At 36.8% G+C, this 16,561-nt stretch overlaps 1 protein-coding gene across 2 annotated transcripts in view; it reads left to right on the top strand.

Annotated features, from left to right (window-relative positions):
• The first annotated feature begins 1,659 nt into the window (after positions 1-1,659).
• Positions 1,660-16,561, top strand: part of CKAP5 (cytoskeleton associated protein 5) — a 164,743-nt gene continuing 149,841 nt past the window's right edge. Inside the window, exon 1 of one of the 2 annotated variants that reach the window (XM_073216506.1) lies at positions 1,660-1,755. The gene's annotated coding sequence lies outside the window, so the exon portion shown is untranslated. The remainder of the gene's footprint in view (positions 1,756-16,561) is intronic. The other variant, XM_036994058.2, reaches the window with a different exon arrangement.

Genomic DNA, 16,561 nt, shown 5'->3' with positions numbered 1-16,561 from the left:
GGGAGAAGGAGAGAGAGTGGGGAGAGCAGGGGGACAGGGAGACAGAGACAAAGAAAGAGAGGGCAGCGGGACAGAGAGACAGAGAGAGAGAGAGAGAGGGCAGTGGGACAGAGCATTGTGCCTTTTATTGTGGTGGATCCTCTCGGCCTGTTGCCTTGGGGGAGGTTCGGCAGGTTTAGAGATAAGGTGGGGCAAGCCCCAGGCAAGCCCAGGCATAATTCTCATCGGGCAAATGGAGGATAAATTACTGTATTCTTACACTAACCATTTCCAGGCATTCACACAAATACATATACATTTATAACCATATAATAAAATAATTCCATATATGCTTTTCTGTAAGTTGCCTTTTTTCAATTAAATGTGTACATTTTTCTACATTAGCATATATAGATTAACCACATTCTTTTTAATATTTGCATAGTGTTCTTTAAATGGATATACCATAACTTTCCTAAAAAGTTCCCTATGGGTGGACATGTAATTTTCAGGGTTTTTTTTTTTTAAAGCAGTGCTGCAGTGAGTATCTTTACACATTTTCCTTTGCAAACTTGTAAAGATCTGAAGGACAAATGTCTAAAAGTGGCACTACTGGGCCAGAGATTATGTACATTTTATATTTTAATAACTGCTAAATCACTGTCCTACAAGATTGTACCAATTATACTCTTACCATCAGTGAATTTGACTGTTTCTCAAACTTTTGGCTAACCAAAGGTTGTAAAACATTTTCATCTTTGACAGTTTGATGGATTAAAAAAAATAATTTTTACTACTTTTACCCATCTCCTCTTCATTTTTTGGCCTGTCGGTAATTACATATCCTTTAAATCCCACATTAAAATTCCATCCCCTTCACAGATTCTCCCTCATCAAGTTTCTTCCTTCATCAAGCACATACAGCTTTTCTTTTATGTAGTTCACATACTGCTTTAAATGTTAGTGACTATATATGTACTATTCCTCTGACCGCTATAAATTGCAAATTCCTTGATAGTAAGGACCTGCTTATTCATAGAAACATCAAATGTAGAGCTAAACAAGAATTTTAGAGATCATATAAACCAAGCCTCCCATTTTTATAAATAACAGGAATATTTAACATTTGCAGAATGTGCTTCTGTTACCTCTTTCCTAGATATTCAGTTATAGGAAATCTTTACATTAAGTTTTGTAAGGGAAACATCGTTATGGGCAAACTAAGCTCCAGATGATTGACTGAGAAAAGTGGTTTATTTACTCTGAGCAGGTCCAAGACGAGAATCCAGCATCCTGGCTCCATTCACTGGTCCTTCCACTGTAGCCTAGCTACCTCTCTTGTTTCATTCATGCACTTAGTTGCACAATCAATATTTAGTGAGTGAAATAAATGACTTTTTAAAAAATTGCCTGGTGTTGACGGTAGCTTAAATATGTGTAATTAAGTAAAGCAAACATGCTGATTACTGGGGATGCACAGCTCTCCCCACATCTTTCGATCTTTCGCCCTTCTTTCCGCGGCAGTAGGCAGCTTTCGCTCCAGCTACCCTTTTCCAACCTAAGCTGGCAACACCGGGTCCCCTGAGAAACACGGCTGCACGCGGCCCCTTTAAGGCTGCAGGCGGCGCGTGCCCACAGGCTTTTCAAATGGACCAATAAAAGGGCTATGGGCGGTCCGCCGAGGACCAATAAACAACGAGGACACTGCGGGGTGTGCGGTGGCCCAGGCGGTTTCAAACGGCTTAGAGCAGGCCCCTCAGTTCTGACCCGGCGGAGGTGAGTGGGCAGTGGGCTCGACGCACGTCCTAGGCCCTCGGTTCCGGGCGTCGCGAGCGGAGGGTCCCTGGGCCGCGAGCGGGGGGCTTCCGCAGATGCGCGCCTCTCTCGCCGCAGGAATCCAGCGGGTCTGAGGCGGCGAAGCGGGGCGGAGGCCGGGGACCCCCGGCTGGGAGGGCGGGGGGCGTGGGCCCTCGTGTGCGGCGGAGGTCGGGGCTGGGAGCCGGGTTGTTGGAGCGCGCCGCATCGGGTGCGGGAGGGAGCGTCCCGGGGCCGCGGGCCGCGCGGGGCCGCGCCTGGGGCCTCAGGGTGTTCCGGGACTGGGGCGGGGGCCCTGCCAGTCGGCCCTCCTACAGTACCTCTCGAGTAATTGTCAGTTGAATGAATGACTAGAAGCCTGTGAGGGCTGTCGTGGTTGGGAACCGCCTAGTCGCCTCAGTGCGACAAGGACAGAGGTGCTGGGGCCTGCCCGCGCACCTGTGTCCCTGCCGGCTTGCTGCGAGCGCCACACTCCGCCCTTATCCCCGGCTTTCTCTCTCAGGAGGTGTCAGTAGGGTCCAGATATCCTTCCAGCTCTGAAGGTTCGGGGAACCGGTATAATAGCTAACAGATCTTGCCACTTTATGGTGGGGGCTCGGAGAACTAGATTCTTATCTTCTAGCTCTTACCGCTCTCTGGCTATTGAGATAGCTCCCCTGCTATCGTGGTTATTGTCAGGCAGGATTTAAATACATCCCGTTTTGTTTCTTGAATGGAAAATGATGGAAGTGATGTTGCCAACGTGGCTACTATGTGTCAGAAAATATATTCGTGCTGATGAGTCTTAACAATGAGTTTTTCATTCAGCATCAATAGAGAGTGAAATGGTTTTGCAGAACTTGCCCCAAATTTATGCTTGGCTCTTATTTAATTCTCATGGGAACCAAGGCATAAATCCTGGCCCAGAAATGCTGCTTGTCTTATTATATGCATAATTATAGTAATTGAAAACTCAATTTTAGAGAGGTGAACTCCTCCTTTCTCCATTTCATCACCCTGAAAAGTCCTTCTTTGACCTAAAGAGCCATTTAGCCAGTAATCTTGAAACTTTTAAGAAGTCTAAAAGATTTGAACTTAAGTGACTCAACACTGTAATGTCGTTTTTATAAAATTTAATGATACAGAGAGCCATTTTGCCAGCATAAATTAAACTTAGATGATAAATTTGTTAGAAAAAAATTTTACACAAGTTTTTAAAGTCTATTCGCTCAGGCAATGGAAAGCAAGGTTTTCCATAACAATTAATATACCTTATACTCTGTTACTTTAAAAGTTTTGATAATCAACTGAGTTATGAACAGTGGTATCGGCTTCTACAACTGGAAACTCAATTTTAGCAGCAAAGATTTAATTGTAATAAATTTGAGTACCTTAATGTGAACACTAGAATGTTGTAGGTTTGGGGGAAGCAATTAAAAATAACATCTTTAACAATGCCTTAGGATATTATTAAAAATCTTGATGGGAATGAAAACTTTTCTTTATATTGGAGTAAAGTCAGCCTTTCTAATGCTCCATTGACTTAATGAAGTTTCATTTATTCATTCAACACATATTGAGATTAATGCCTATTCTGTGTTAAACATTGTTCTAGATTCTGGGAATACACTAGTGAACCAGAAAAAGACAAAGCTCCTGACCTAAGGGAGTTTGACAATTTTTATCTCTCAAACAATTTGCTGTAGCAAACTGTAGTTTCTGTAATCCCTCTGAGCTGGCTCTGGTCTTTGAACAAAACACATGCTCAAATACTTTTAGTAACCATAGCCAACATTTATTGAATAATCACTGAATATTTTATATTTTTTAATCCTCACAACTTTTTACTAATGAGGAAACTGAGTCTTAAAGAGATTATGCAACTTGCTCAAGATTATACAACTGAGAGTCTGTCTCTAGGGCCTTTGTTTTTGTTTGTTTGTTTGTTTTTGGTATCATTAATATACACTTACATGAGCAACATTGTGGTTACTTGATTCCCCCATTATCATGTCCTCACCACATACCCCATTACAGTCACTGTCCATCAGCGTGGTAAGATGACATAGAATCACTACTTGTCTTCTCTGTGTTATACTGCCTTCCCCATGCCTCCTTCCCACATTATGTGTGCTAATTCCAGGACCTTTGTTTTTAACCTATGGTTGTACTATATAAAGTAAAGGGATCTTTTAGGGAGAATTTAGGAGCAATTGCTGGAATTTCCCCTTTCTTTTTTTATACCTCTATCAGAAGTATGCTGAAATTAGAATGATAGGCATGGTATTTTTTAGAGGCAAGATGGGGCAGTTCAAAATACATTTTTTACTGGATAGCTATGACATTGTGTGGGATTAAGCTAGGGAGCATAAAAGTGAGATCTTGATCTAATCATCAATGGATTCCTGGTCATCACTGGACAGGTTTGAGATTTTAGACAGTTCTTGTATTCTTACCTCTGAAATACACTAGCTCATTTCTCTCAGGGCAGTTGCCCTGTCTACTTGACATATCTCAAACACATTAAGCTTATTTTTTTGGGTCTTTGCATTTGCTGTTCTCTGCCTGGAATTTGGCATTCTGCTCTTACCCCTACCTCAAGCCTGTCTTTGTATACCTGCTCCACTCAGGTCTCAACTCAAATGGCATCTCCTTAAAGTGGCATTTTATAAGCTTCCAATTAGCCCACTTGGTCACTTTTACTTCATTTTCCTTTTTCATTTATTTCATAACATTTATTGCCATCTGATAGGTAATTTATTTGCTTGTATATTATGTGGTTTTCTCACAGAAATGAAAGCAGAGCACAGTTGTTTGTTATTTGTTTTCCTGTGAGATTACCTCAATGCTTCTAACAATGCTGGGAACAAAAAAAGGTGGAAAAAAAATCTTTTGAACAAAATTGGCCAAAACTGTCATAGTCTTCTCTATGTAATAAAGTCATACAGTACATAACTAAAGCTGGTTGTGTTACTGTGTCTTTGGATGTAAGCAAGATCTCAGCAGACTAATTTGGAAAGTCTTCAATTAAGAAAACTAGAAAAATGATAGCTTTGTGTTTGTGTCAACTGGGAGGGAAGACATGTGGCTCCCCCCACTTTTTTTTTCAATTTTAAAAACTTTCAAATCTATAGAAATTTTTAGGGGTGCTGGCAAAGTATATTGTAAGAGATCCCTCTATATGATGGTTTTCTTGTGATTAGACTGGGATTATGGGTTTTTATTGGAAGATCACAGGATAAAATGCCATTTTCATCATATTATTTCAAGCATACATTATTATCAACATGATTTATGACTGTTGGTGTTGACTTTGATCACTTGGTTGAAGTGTTTGTTAGGTTTCTCCACTGTGAAGTTACTTTTTCCCCTCTCCAACTGTCCTCTTTGGAAGAAAATAACTGTGCAGCCCACATTTAAGGAGTGAGGAGTTATGCTCCCAGTCCTTTAGGTGGAATATCTACATAATTTATTTGAAATTCTTCTGCATGGGAAATTTTTTTTCCTGATTTATTTAGTCAAGTATTTATTTATATTAGTGTGGATTAAAGGATATTTATTTTATACTTTGAGTTACATTCCAGTACTACTTTATTTTGTTGCTCAAATTATTCCAGGTTTGTTCAGTTGGGAGCTCTTTCATTTGACCCCTGTGCCCCTTTAACATACCCATATCTGTGTGTGTGTGTGTGTGTGTGTGCACGCGTGCATGTGCATGCTCTAATTATTTTGTTAGTACTTCCTTTCTGGCACTACAGGATGCTCCAGGCTTATCTTGTATATAGTCATAGTGCTAAAATCAGCCATTTTTCCAAGGAGTTGTGGTTCATTTTATTGGAGAATGGTATATGAAACCAAATGATGTAAGTGCTCTCATTGCTACTGGGGTGTTTCTTTTAGGTCCTCTCAGCTAACAGAACAAAGAAATATATACGTGTATGCTAACTCCTTTATATAGACATGTCTGTAAATATTTTCATATGTAGCCATCTGTAACTTAATATTAAGTTAAACAAGAGTTCTTATTGCTATCTGCACCTATAATCCATTACCACATAGATCATTATAGTCTTCTCCCATTGCTAATCTGTGGATTTCTACTTCAACCATGGAAACCTGGCTTCCACCATCCAGTTACTTAATTGTTCAATTCCAGGATACATGGATAGCAGTAATAGAATTTTTAACTCATACTGTCATGGGAAACAATTTTATCAACTAAAGGACAGTGCTTATGTGCAGTTCCTTTTGCCTTTGGTCTTAGAGAGACTTAATTCATATCCAAAGTTACCTAAGTCAGCACCTTTTCCCCCACTCCCTTCAGTGAAGTGGTTTCAACACATCTGTAATGCAATTAAATTCTCTTGTCACAATCTGCATTTTTTTAATGGGATCTCCCAACCTAAATTACTTTTTAAAGTCAGCATACTTTAAAAGTCAGCATACTATTGTGTGATAAAGCTCTATAGGTTTTGACAAATGCATATCATTTATCCACCATTACAGTATCATATGAGTAATTTAATTGCCCTAAAAATCTCCTGTACTTCACCTATTCATCCTTTCCTATCTCCTTCATCCCCCTTCACCCATGAATCTCTGCAGTCTTCATAGTTTTGTCTCCTCTGGCATGTTACATAATTGGAATCATGCCATATGTGCCCTTTTCATATTGGTTTCGTTCACTTAACAATATAAGGTTTTTCCACATCTTTCTGTGGCTTGATAGCTCATTTCTTTTTATTGCTGAATAATATTCCATTGTTTGGGTATACCACAGTTTGTTTATCCACTCACCTATTGAAGGATATCTTGGTCACTTCTAGGTTTTTACAGTTAAGAACTGCTATAAAGCTGCTATAAACATTTGTTCACAGGCTTTTGTGTGGATATAAATTTTCATTTCAATTGAAATCAAACTAGGATTGCTGGGTCATATGGAAAGACAGTGTTTGCCTTTGTAAGAAATGGCCAAAGTGTCTCTCAAAATGGCTGTACCATTTTGCATTTTCACCTGCATTGTATGACTGTTTCTTTTGCTCCACATCCTTGACATTTATTTTTATTAGGTTTATTTTTTTTTAATTTTGGGAATTTTAGTAGATGTGTAGTTCTTCCACCTTAAAAAAATATTTGACTTTTCATGACATTGACATTTTAAAACAGAAGTGATAGAGGTATTTTAAGAGGAAACTTTTTATTTTGTAGTAATTTTATTTTTACAGAAAAGTTAAAAAGAAGGTATAGAACTCCAGTTTTTCCTGGGTAAAAGGTATACATCTTACATGGTATGTTTGTCAAAACTGAGAAACCAACATTGATGCATTACTGTTAGCTAAACTCCAGATTTTTTTTTTTAATTTCTATAGTTTTTCTCTTCCTATTGCCTTTCTGTTTCAGGTCCAATCCAGGGTTTCAGATCCAGTCCAATTCAGAGCCAACTCACTACATTTACCCACTGACAACCCACTGTTGTAATCTCTCTTAGTCTTTTCTACCTTTCACAGTTTCACAGTCTTCTCTTGTCTTCATGAGCTTCACAGTTTTGAACATACCTGTCATTTATTTTATAGAATGCCCCTCCTTTGAGTTTGTCTGATGTTTTCTCATTATTAGACAATGATTGTATGTTTTTGGAAAGAATGCAACAGAATTCCTTCATTTTGTGCCACGTGCATCCACATGTCATCACTGGTGATGTTAACCTTGATTACTTGGTTAAAGAACTGTTTGCCAAAAGTAAAGTTACTATTTTTCCTTTTCTGTATCTATTCTTTGGAAGTGGGTTACTAAGCCTAGCCCACTCTCAAAGTGGGTGGAGGGCCTAAGTTCCATTTCCTGGAAGGAAGAGTACCTACATGTCATTTGGAATTTTGTAAGGCTGATTGGCCTCTTCTCCCTCATTTATTTATTCATTTGACCATTTATCTATAATGATATGTACATCTTTATTGTACTTTGTGTTATAATCGGATTCTGTGTTATTTATTTTTTTGTTCAAAATTGTTTCTGCTTTGACCATTGGGATCTCTTTCAGGTTGGTTCCTGTGTCCGTTTGATTGTCCCCATCTTTTTTTTCTTTTTGAGCATTTCCTTACTTTCTGGTATTATAAAATGCCCCAGGTTTATCTTATATTTTCCCTACCCCAACCCTAGAATCAGCCATTTTTCCAAGGAGTGCTGGTTCCTTTTATTCAACAGTGGTATATAGAAACCAAGATCTGAGTGCATGATGTGATTATTGCTGGGATATCATTGGAGGACAGAGCTAGGTAATAAATATATGTATACTAACCCATGTATATGCACATACATATAATTGTTTCTGTATCTTTCCATCTGTGTTTATATTCAAAACATGAATTCATATAGTTTCTCCAGCTTTCAGGGAAAACATGTCCCAAACAGATTTCCTCTTTGTAATTTGCTTTTTACTGCAATCCAACTTTTTAATCTAACTCTGATAACACTTTTTAAGTGCCACAGAAAAATGTTGTTTTCCATTACTTGGTAATAGTAGTTGTTTGTTTCTGGCATATGATCTTTGTTTAGAGATGCATTCAGAGCATAAATTCTGGCTCAGGTGGAATGGTCATACATTTTTGGCATAGATGTCAGATAAGCCATGGTCACCTTGTGTCTCTTCAAACATGATTGTTATTTTATAAAAAGGTAACTACTTCTTTGATAGTTTGGTGGTATTTCTTAGAAGTCTGTTAATTAAAGTGACTTTTAGATCCTTTCTAAAAGATGAGAAAAAAGTTGAGTATACTCAAGTATTTCTTGAAATGAAATTCATTTGTTTAATGTGGATGTCCTTTTCTCATTTTTCAATCGTAAGACTTAAAGTAGCCTTTTATTTTTCTGAAAGTCAACTACCAGGATATAAACCAAAAAAATCTTTGGCAGCTTACGTAGGTATAACAAATTTTATTTACCTTCCTCAAGTAGATCCTGCTCCCTCTTTATGCTCAATTTCAGCCTACTTGGTTCTTTCAATCAAGAGCTAAAATTAGAATTATATATCAATTACTAGTTTTTTAAAAAGTTAAAATTAGGAAACGCATCTATAAGTTAGCTAAAAGTGTTAGCTTGATCATAAAAATTGAGGAAACAAAGGCACAGAATATAAAACATTAAATTCCAAAAAGCTGTAGTGCAACCATTTAGTCTGGTGCAAGAGTTCCTCATACCTCTGTGGCAGTAGATCTTGAACGAATTGCTGCATTGATTGCTCCAGTGGATTATCTTGGAAAGTTGAAATGATTATTAATATACTTTGTTTAAGAAGACTGGAAGGCTTATGTGTTTTCTTCGACTTATGTGGAAAAGAGTTACATAAAATAATTGATGTTTTAGAGATAAACCTCTGATATCTGGAAGCCTGTGATAAGTTGGCTATCTAGAACACCTCATCCCCCAATTAGCTTTGCTGTTTTCTTTTTTCTTTTTTCTTTTTTGTATTTATGTGCAGTGTTTTTTAAAAAATTTTTTTATTTAGGTATTATTGATATACACTCTTATGAAGGTTTCACATGAAAAAACAATGTGGTTACTACATTTAACCATATTATCAAGTCCACACCCATACCCCAGTGCAGTCACTATCCATCAGTATAGTAAGATGCCACAGATTCATTATTTGCTTTCTCTGTGTTACACTGTTTTACCCGTGATCCCCCACACCATGTGTACTAAACATAATACCCCTCAATCCCCTTCTCCCTCCCTCCCCACCCGCCCTCCCACACCCCTCCCCTTTGGTAACCATTAGTCCCTTCTTGGAGTCTGTGAGTCTGCTGCTATTTTGTTCCTTCAGTTTTGCTTTGTTGTTATACTCCACAAATGAGGGAAATCATTTGGCACTTGTCTTTCTCTGCCTGGCTTATTTCACTGAGCATAATATCCTCCAGCTCCATCCATGTTGTTGCAAATGGTAGGATTTGTTTCTTTCTTATGGCTGAATAGTATTCCATTGTGTATATGTACCACATCTTCTTTATCCATTCATCTACTGATGGACACTTAGGTTGCTTCCATATCTTGGCTATTGTAAAAAGTGCTGCGATAAACAGAGGGGTCCATATGTCTTTTTGAATCTGAGAAGTTGTATTCTTTGGGTAAATTCCAAGGAGTGGGATTCCCGAGTTGAATGCTATTTCTATTTTTAGTTTTTTGAGGAACCTCCATATTGCTTTCCACAATGGTTGAACTAGCTTACATTCCCACCAGCAGTTTAGAAGGGTTCCCCTTTCTCCACATCCTTGCCAGCATTTGTTGTTCTTAGACTTTTTGATGCCAGCCATCCTTACTGGTGTGAGGTGATACCTCATTGTGATTTTAATTTGCATTTCTCTGATGATTAGTGATGTGGAGCATCTTTTCATGTGTCTGTTATCCATCTGAATTTCTTCTTTGGAGAAGTGTCTCTTCATATCCTCTGCCCATTTGTTAATTGGGTTATTTGCTTTTTGGGTGTTGAGGTGTGTAAATTCTTTGTATATTTTAGATGTTAACCTCTTGTTGGATATGTCATTTACAAATAAATTTTCCCATGCTGTAGGATGCCTTTTTGTTCTGTTGGTGGTGTCATTTGCCATACAGAAACTTGTTAGTTTGATGTAGTCCCATGGGTTCATTTTTTCTTTTGTTTCCCTTGCTCGAGGAGATATGTTCAGGAAGAAGATGCTCATGCTTATATTTAGGAGATGTTTGCCTATGTTTTCTTCTAAGAGTTTTATGGTTTCATGACTTACATTCAGATCTTTGATCCATTCTGAGTTTACTTTTGTATGGGATTAAACAATAATCCAGTTTCATTCTCTTGCATGTAGCTGTCCAGTTTTGCCAACACCAGCTGTTGAAGAGGCTCTCATTTCCCCATTGTATGTCCATGGCTCCTTTATCATATATTAATTGACCATATATGGTTGGGTTTATATCTGGGCTCTCTAGTCTGTTCCAGTGGTCAGTTGGTCTGTTCTTGTATCAAAACCAAATTGTCTTGATTACTGTGGTTTTGTAGTAGAGCTTGAAGTAGGGGAGCATAATCCCCCCTCTTTATTCTTCCTTCTTAGGATTGCTTTGGCTATTCAGGGTCTCTTGTGGTTCCATATGAATTTTAGAACAATTTTCTCTAATTTGTTGAAGAATACTGTTGGTATTTTGATAGGAATTGCATTGAATCTGTAGATTGCTTTAGGCAGGATCACCATTTTGACAATATTAATTCTTCCTATCCATGAGCACCTATGTATTTCCATTTATTGGTATCTTTAATTTCTCTCATGAGTGTCTTATAAGTTTTCAGAGTATAGATCTTTCACTTCCTTGGTTAGGTTTATTCCTAGGTATTTTATTCTTTTTGATGCAACTGTGAATGGAATTGTTTTCCTGATTTCTCTTTCTGCTAGTTCATAGTTAGTGTATAGGGATGCCACAGGTTTCTGCATATTAATTTTTTATCCTGCAACTTTGCTGAATTCTCTAGTAGTTTTGGAGTGGATTCTTTATGGTTTTTTATGTACAATATCATGTTGTCTGCAAACAGGAACAGTTTAACTTCTTCCTTGCCAGTCTGTATGCCTTTTATTTCTTTGTGTTGTCTTGCTCTGTTAGTTTTTATCATTTTATTTCCTTATCCACTTGCAGTATAAAGTCTCTCATTTGTAGATATTAACAATTTTTTTCAGTACTGTAATCCCACAGTTTTCCTTTGGTTTGCTTTTTTATGTGGTACATTCCTTAAGAGAAAAGTCTTGTGAAAACCTCTTAGCCTAGAAATAGCCTGAGTGCTTCATTGGGAGTAAAGGTCAAATCCCCTATCAGAAATCTCTGCAGTAAATATGGTTTTTATGCTTTAGAGGACTACTTGCTTATTTTGAGTAGTGTTTAATGTCAGAGATTCTTGCAAATAAAATATGGACAGTCCCAGAAGGTAGTCAAATACCAGCCTAAATAAACTACATGACCAATTACAGAAGTGAAAGCTGTAATTATTGTATTTCTCCCTTATATGGTTATGCATGTTTATAAATTTATATATTAAGCAAAAAAAAAAATATGGAGAGGCCCCTTGAGTGATATAAAATCACATTTGCTTGTTAAACTAATAGTAAATCTGCTTTCTATAGGATAAAAAGGAATAAATTGCTTGTACACTCAAAGCAGCACTTGGCATTAAAATCACAGAAGACTTCCCTTAACTTGATCCTAAGAGCTCTTAGCTAAGTTAGGCCTTTTTTGAACCAGAGGACTGAAATATTGGTTTAGTTAAGTCTGAAGTCAGTCTAAAATCCCTAAACGAATTTGGGATGATGCTTACAGTAACACAACAGCGATAGCTACCATTTCCTGAGTGCTTGATATTTGCCAGGTTAGTACTTCTTCCTTGTATAAAGTCACTGGTTTTGTATGGTCTCTTGTTTTCTGTCTGCCTTTTTCTCTCACCCCCTGTTTGGTCACATGAGTTACAATTCTGTTCTTTACTCTTGCCTAGCTTTAAGGCTTTCATACACATGCCTGTTAACATTCTCTGTTATCACCACTCATTGTGCCTTTGCCTGGCTAATCTCTTTAATTTCCTTCAGTTCTCAGCCTAAGTATCACTTTCTTAGGAAGACCTTCTCTGACCCTCCAGTCTAGATGAGGTGTATCTGTTATACCTTCATGGTACCTTGTCCCTGGTCTACTGTATCATACAATCGTACAATGTGTATTCAGCACATGACTGAGTACCTAACACAGAGTAATCTCACATGGTCTGACAAGTGCAAGTGTACTTGCTGGGTAAGGGAACAATGTGAATATTTGGGGGGATTCTGAATATGTACAGGGAAAAATCTCAATCTTCACAACAACAATTAGTTGAATTACCTTAGGCAGTGTTACTTAACTTTTATGTCTCAGTTTCCTTGTCTGTAAAATGGAAATAATAGTATCAACTGCAGAGTTAAGAGAATTAAAGGAATTAGTACATGTGAAGTGCTTAGAGTAGTGCCTGGCACATAATGAATGCTCCAGAGGCATGTTTTAAACAAGGAACCACATGAAGATTGTACTGTTATGATGGATGATGAAACTGAGGCTAGTGTGTGAGAGAGCAAGTTTTAGAACTGAGATCTGTCTGACTCCAGAGCCCAACATGACAGGTTTGGATTGAACTTAACCTTGAGTAGAGCTCTCTACAGTAAGCTTTATTGCAAGCATTTCAGTGTCGTGGCTTTGCCAAAGTGAAAGATTCTAAAATTAAAATTATCCTCTTTTATTGCGTTGTATAATAAAAAAAGTAGGTAACTAGGAAACAGTGGCAAAAGTCATAAAATTTGTTTATTGCTGATTTTTCACTTTGATAAAGAATTTACTTCAGAATGCCATTAATATCATGTTTTCCTGCCACATTTGAAAGATGTTCAACATACAAAATTTTATTTGTAAACTACTCAAGGAACACATCTATTGTATATTTAAAACTTCTTCAATTTGATGAAACTGTGCCATTTTAGGGAGTATATATTAGGGTACAAGTCACTCTGCTAGACACTGGGGTAATAAATAAGACTCAGTTCCTTCTTTGAAAAGAAATAAAGTACGCAAAAATGTTAAGGGGGAGAAATGAGTCTTAGTTTATGGGATGAATATAGGCAACCAGGTTCTTCAAGATTCCCAGCTGGAAGTCTAAAGTTTTAGAGCCTTTAAGAACATAATAAAAATATTGATGGTTGTTGTTTAAAAAGAAAAAAAGGAATGGCTAGGTATTAAAGTGAAAAGTTAAAGTTTTTTAGCCAACCCTTTAAATGCACTTATTAGAAGTAGCCATGGTTAAAAGTTTTCTATGGATCCTTCTAGAAAATTTGTATGTGCTTTCAAACATGTACAGTGTTATATTAGTTTTTTATGGCTGCTGTAACAAATTACAACAAATGTGGTGGTTTAAGAAATTTATTCTCTCACGGTTCTGGAGGCCAGAATTCCAATGTAGAATGAGTGGGGGGTTAAAATCAAGGTAGGGCTGTGCTCCCCCAGAGGCCTTAGGAGAGCACCTATTCCATCTTCTGGTGGCTGTTGGCATTCTTTGGCTTGTGTCCCATCACTCCTGCCTCTTCTAATCTCGATCTTCTCTTATCTTCACGTTACCTTCTCTGTGTGTGTCAAATTTACCTCTGTCTCCCTCTTATAACGATACATGTAATTGCATTTATGGACCATCTGGATAGTCCAGGATAATCTTCCAACTCAAGATCCTTAATTTAATCACACCTGCAAAGACCCTTTTTCCAAATAAAGTAACATTTACAGGTTTAGAGGTCCAGGGATTATAACCTAATATTTAGGGTAGGGTTGGGGTCATTATCAACCTCCCACCAATGTGTGTGTCCCTCTTTATATATTTTTACTAAACACAAAAAAGGAATTAGATTTCATATATACTGCCTGCCAAATTTCTTTTTAAAACTTAATAATTGTTGACTTTCACATCAGTATTTAAATATTTACTTTAGTCTTTGTCTTTTTTTTTAATACCTGCAGAGCATTTTGTTGAATGGATGAGTCTCACCTTCTTTAAAAATTGTGGTTAGAAAAAATTACATAAAATTACCATTTTTAATTAAAGACACTTAATTAGGTACACTTTTAATTAAGTACATTCACACTGTTGTGAAACAGATTTCCAAAACTTTTTCAACTTGCAAATCTGAATCTGTATCTGTTAAATAATTCTCCTTTTCCCCTTCCACCCATGCCTTGATAACCACCATTCTACTTCTGTTTCTATGAATTTTACTAGTTTAGATACTTCATATAAGTGGAATAATACAGTGTTCGTCTTTTGTTACTGGCTTATTTCACTTAGCATATTCTATCCATATTAGTTAATCCATATTGTAGCATCTGACAGAATTTCCTTCCTTTTAAGGCTAATAATCCATTGTATGTATATACTACATATATTTATCCATTCATCTTTCATGGACATTTGGTTTGCTTCTGTCTCTTGGATATTGTGAATAGTGCTGCTTTGAACATGGGTGCACAAATCTCTTTGAGATCGTTTTCAACTCTTGGATATGTACATAGAAATGTGATTGCTGAATATGGTAACATGGTATCCTATTTTTAATATTTTGAGCAACTGATATTTTCTGTAACAGTTGCACCATTTTACAGTCTCACCAACAGTGCACCAGGGTTCTCATTTTTCTACATTTTTGCAGTTTGTTTTTCTGTTTTTTGTTTTGTTTTGTTTTGGATAGTAACCATCCTAATGGTGTGAGGTAATAATCTCATTGTAGTTTTGACTTGCATTTCTCTGACAATTAGTGATGTTGAACATCTTTTCATATGCTGTTGGCCATTTATATATCATCTTTGGAGAAATACTTCTTTAAGTCTTTTGCACATTTTTTAATTGGGTTATTTGAGTTTTTGTTATTGTAGCAGTTCTTTATCTTTTCTGGATATTAACACCTTGTCAGATACATGATTTGGAGATATTTTCGTCCATTTTGTACATTGCCCTTTTACTCTTGTTGTGTCCTTTTATGCATAAAAGTTTTTAAGCTTCATGTAGTCTGGTTGTCTTTTTTGGTTTTGTTGCCTGAGTTTTTGGCATCATATCTAAAAAATCATTGCACATTCCAATGTCACGGAGCTTTTCCTTGTTTTCTTCTAAAGGAGTTTTAGATCTTTAATCATTTCAAGTTAATTTTTTGTATGGTGTAAGATAACAGTTCAACTTCATTCTTTTGCATGTAGATATCCAGTTTTTCCAGAACCATTTGTTAAAGAGACTGTCCTTTCACCATTGAGTGGTCTTGGCAGCCTTGTCAAAGATCATTTGACCCTATATGAGAGGGTTTATTTCTAGGTTCTCTTTTCCTTTGGTCTATTTGTCTTTGTGCCACCACCATACTGTTTTGATTACTATAGTTTTGTTATACGCTTTGAAATCAGAAAGTGTGAGTCTTCCACCGTTTTTTCCCCCTTTCACTATTGTTTGGCTATTCAGGCTCTGAGATTCCATGTAAATTTTAGGATGAATTTTTCTATTTCTGCAAAAAATGCTGTTGGGTTTTTGATAGGGATTGTGTCAAATCTGTAGATCACTTTCAGTAATATGGCCATCCTAATAATACTAAGTCTTCCAATCCATGGACATGGGATGTCTTTTCATTTTTTTATGTTTTCCTTAATTTTTTTCAGCATTGTTTTGTAGTTTTCAATGTACAAGTCTTTCACCTCCTTGGTTAGGTTTATTCCTAACCAAAAGTATTCTTTTTGATGCTATTGTAAGTGGTGGTGTCTTCTCAATTTCTTTTTCAGACTGTTCATTGTTAGTGTATAGAAACAATTATTTTTGTGTGTGAATTTTGTATCCTGAACTTTACTGAATTTTTGTTTTAACAGTTTTCTTCTGTGGAGTCTCTATGGTTTTCTACATATCAGATTGTGTCATCTGCAAACAGATAATTTTACTTCTTTCCAAATTAAATACTTAAAAATTTTTTCTTGGCTAATTATTCTGGCTAAGACTACCAGTACTACACTAAATAGGAATGGCTAGCGTGGGCATCCTTGCCTTGTTCCTGATCTTAAAGGAAAATTTTTCAACCTTTTACCATTGAGTATGATGTTAGCTGTGGGCTTTTCATGTTTATTATGTTGAAGTAGCTTCCTTCTGTTTCTAGTCTGAGTGCTTTTATCACTGAGGATGTTAAATTTTGTCAAATGCCTTTTGTTGCATCAGTTAAGATGATGTGTGTTTTTTGTCCTTTATTCTTTTAATGAA

The sequence above is a fragment of the Manis javanica genome, chromosome 11, assembly GCF_040802235.1.
Source record: "Manis javanica isolate MJ-LG chromosome 11, MJ_LKY, whole genome shotgun sequence".
Taxonomy (NCBI): domain Eukaryota; kingdom Metazoa; phylum Chordata; class Mammalia; order Pholidota; family Manidae; genus Manis; species Manis javanica.
This window is presented reverse-complemented; position numbering and strand designations above follow the sequence as displayed.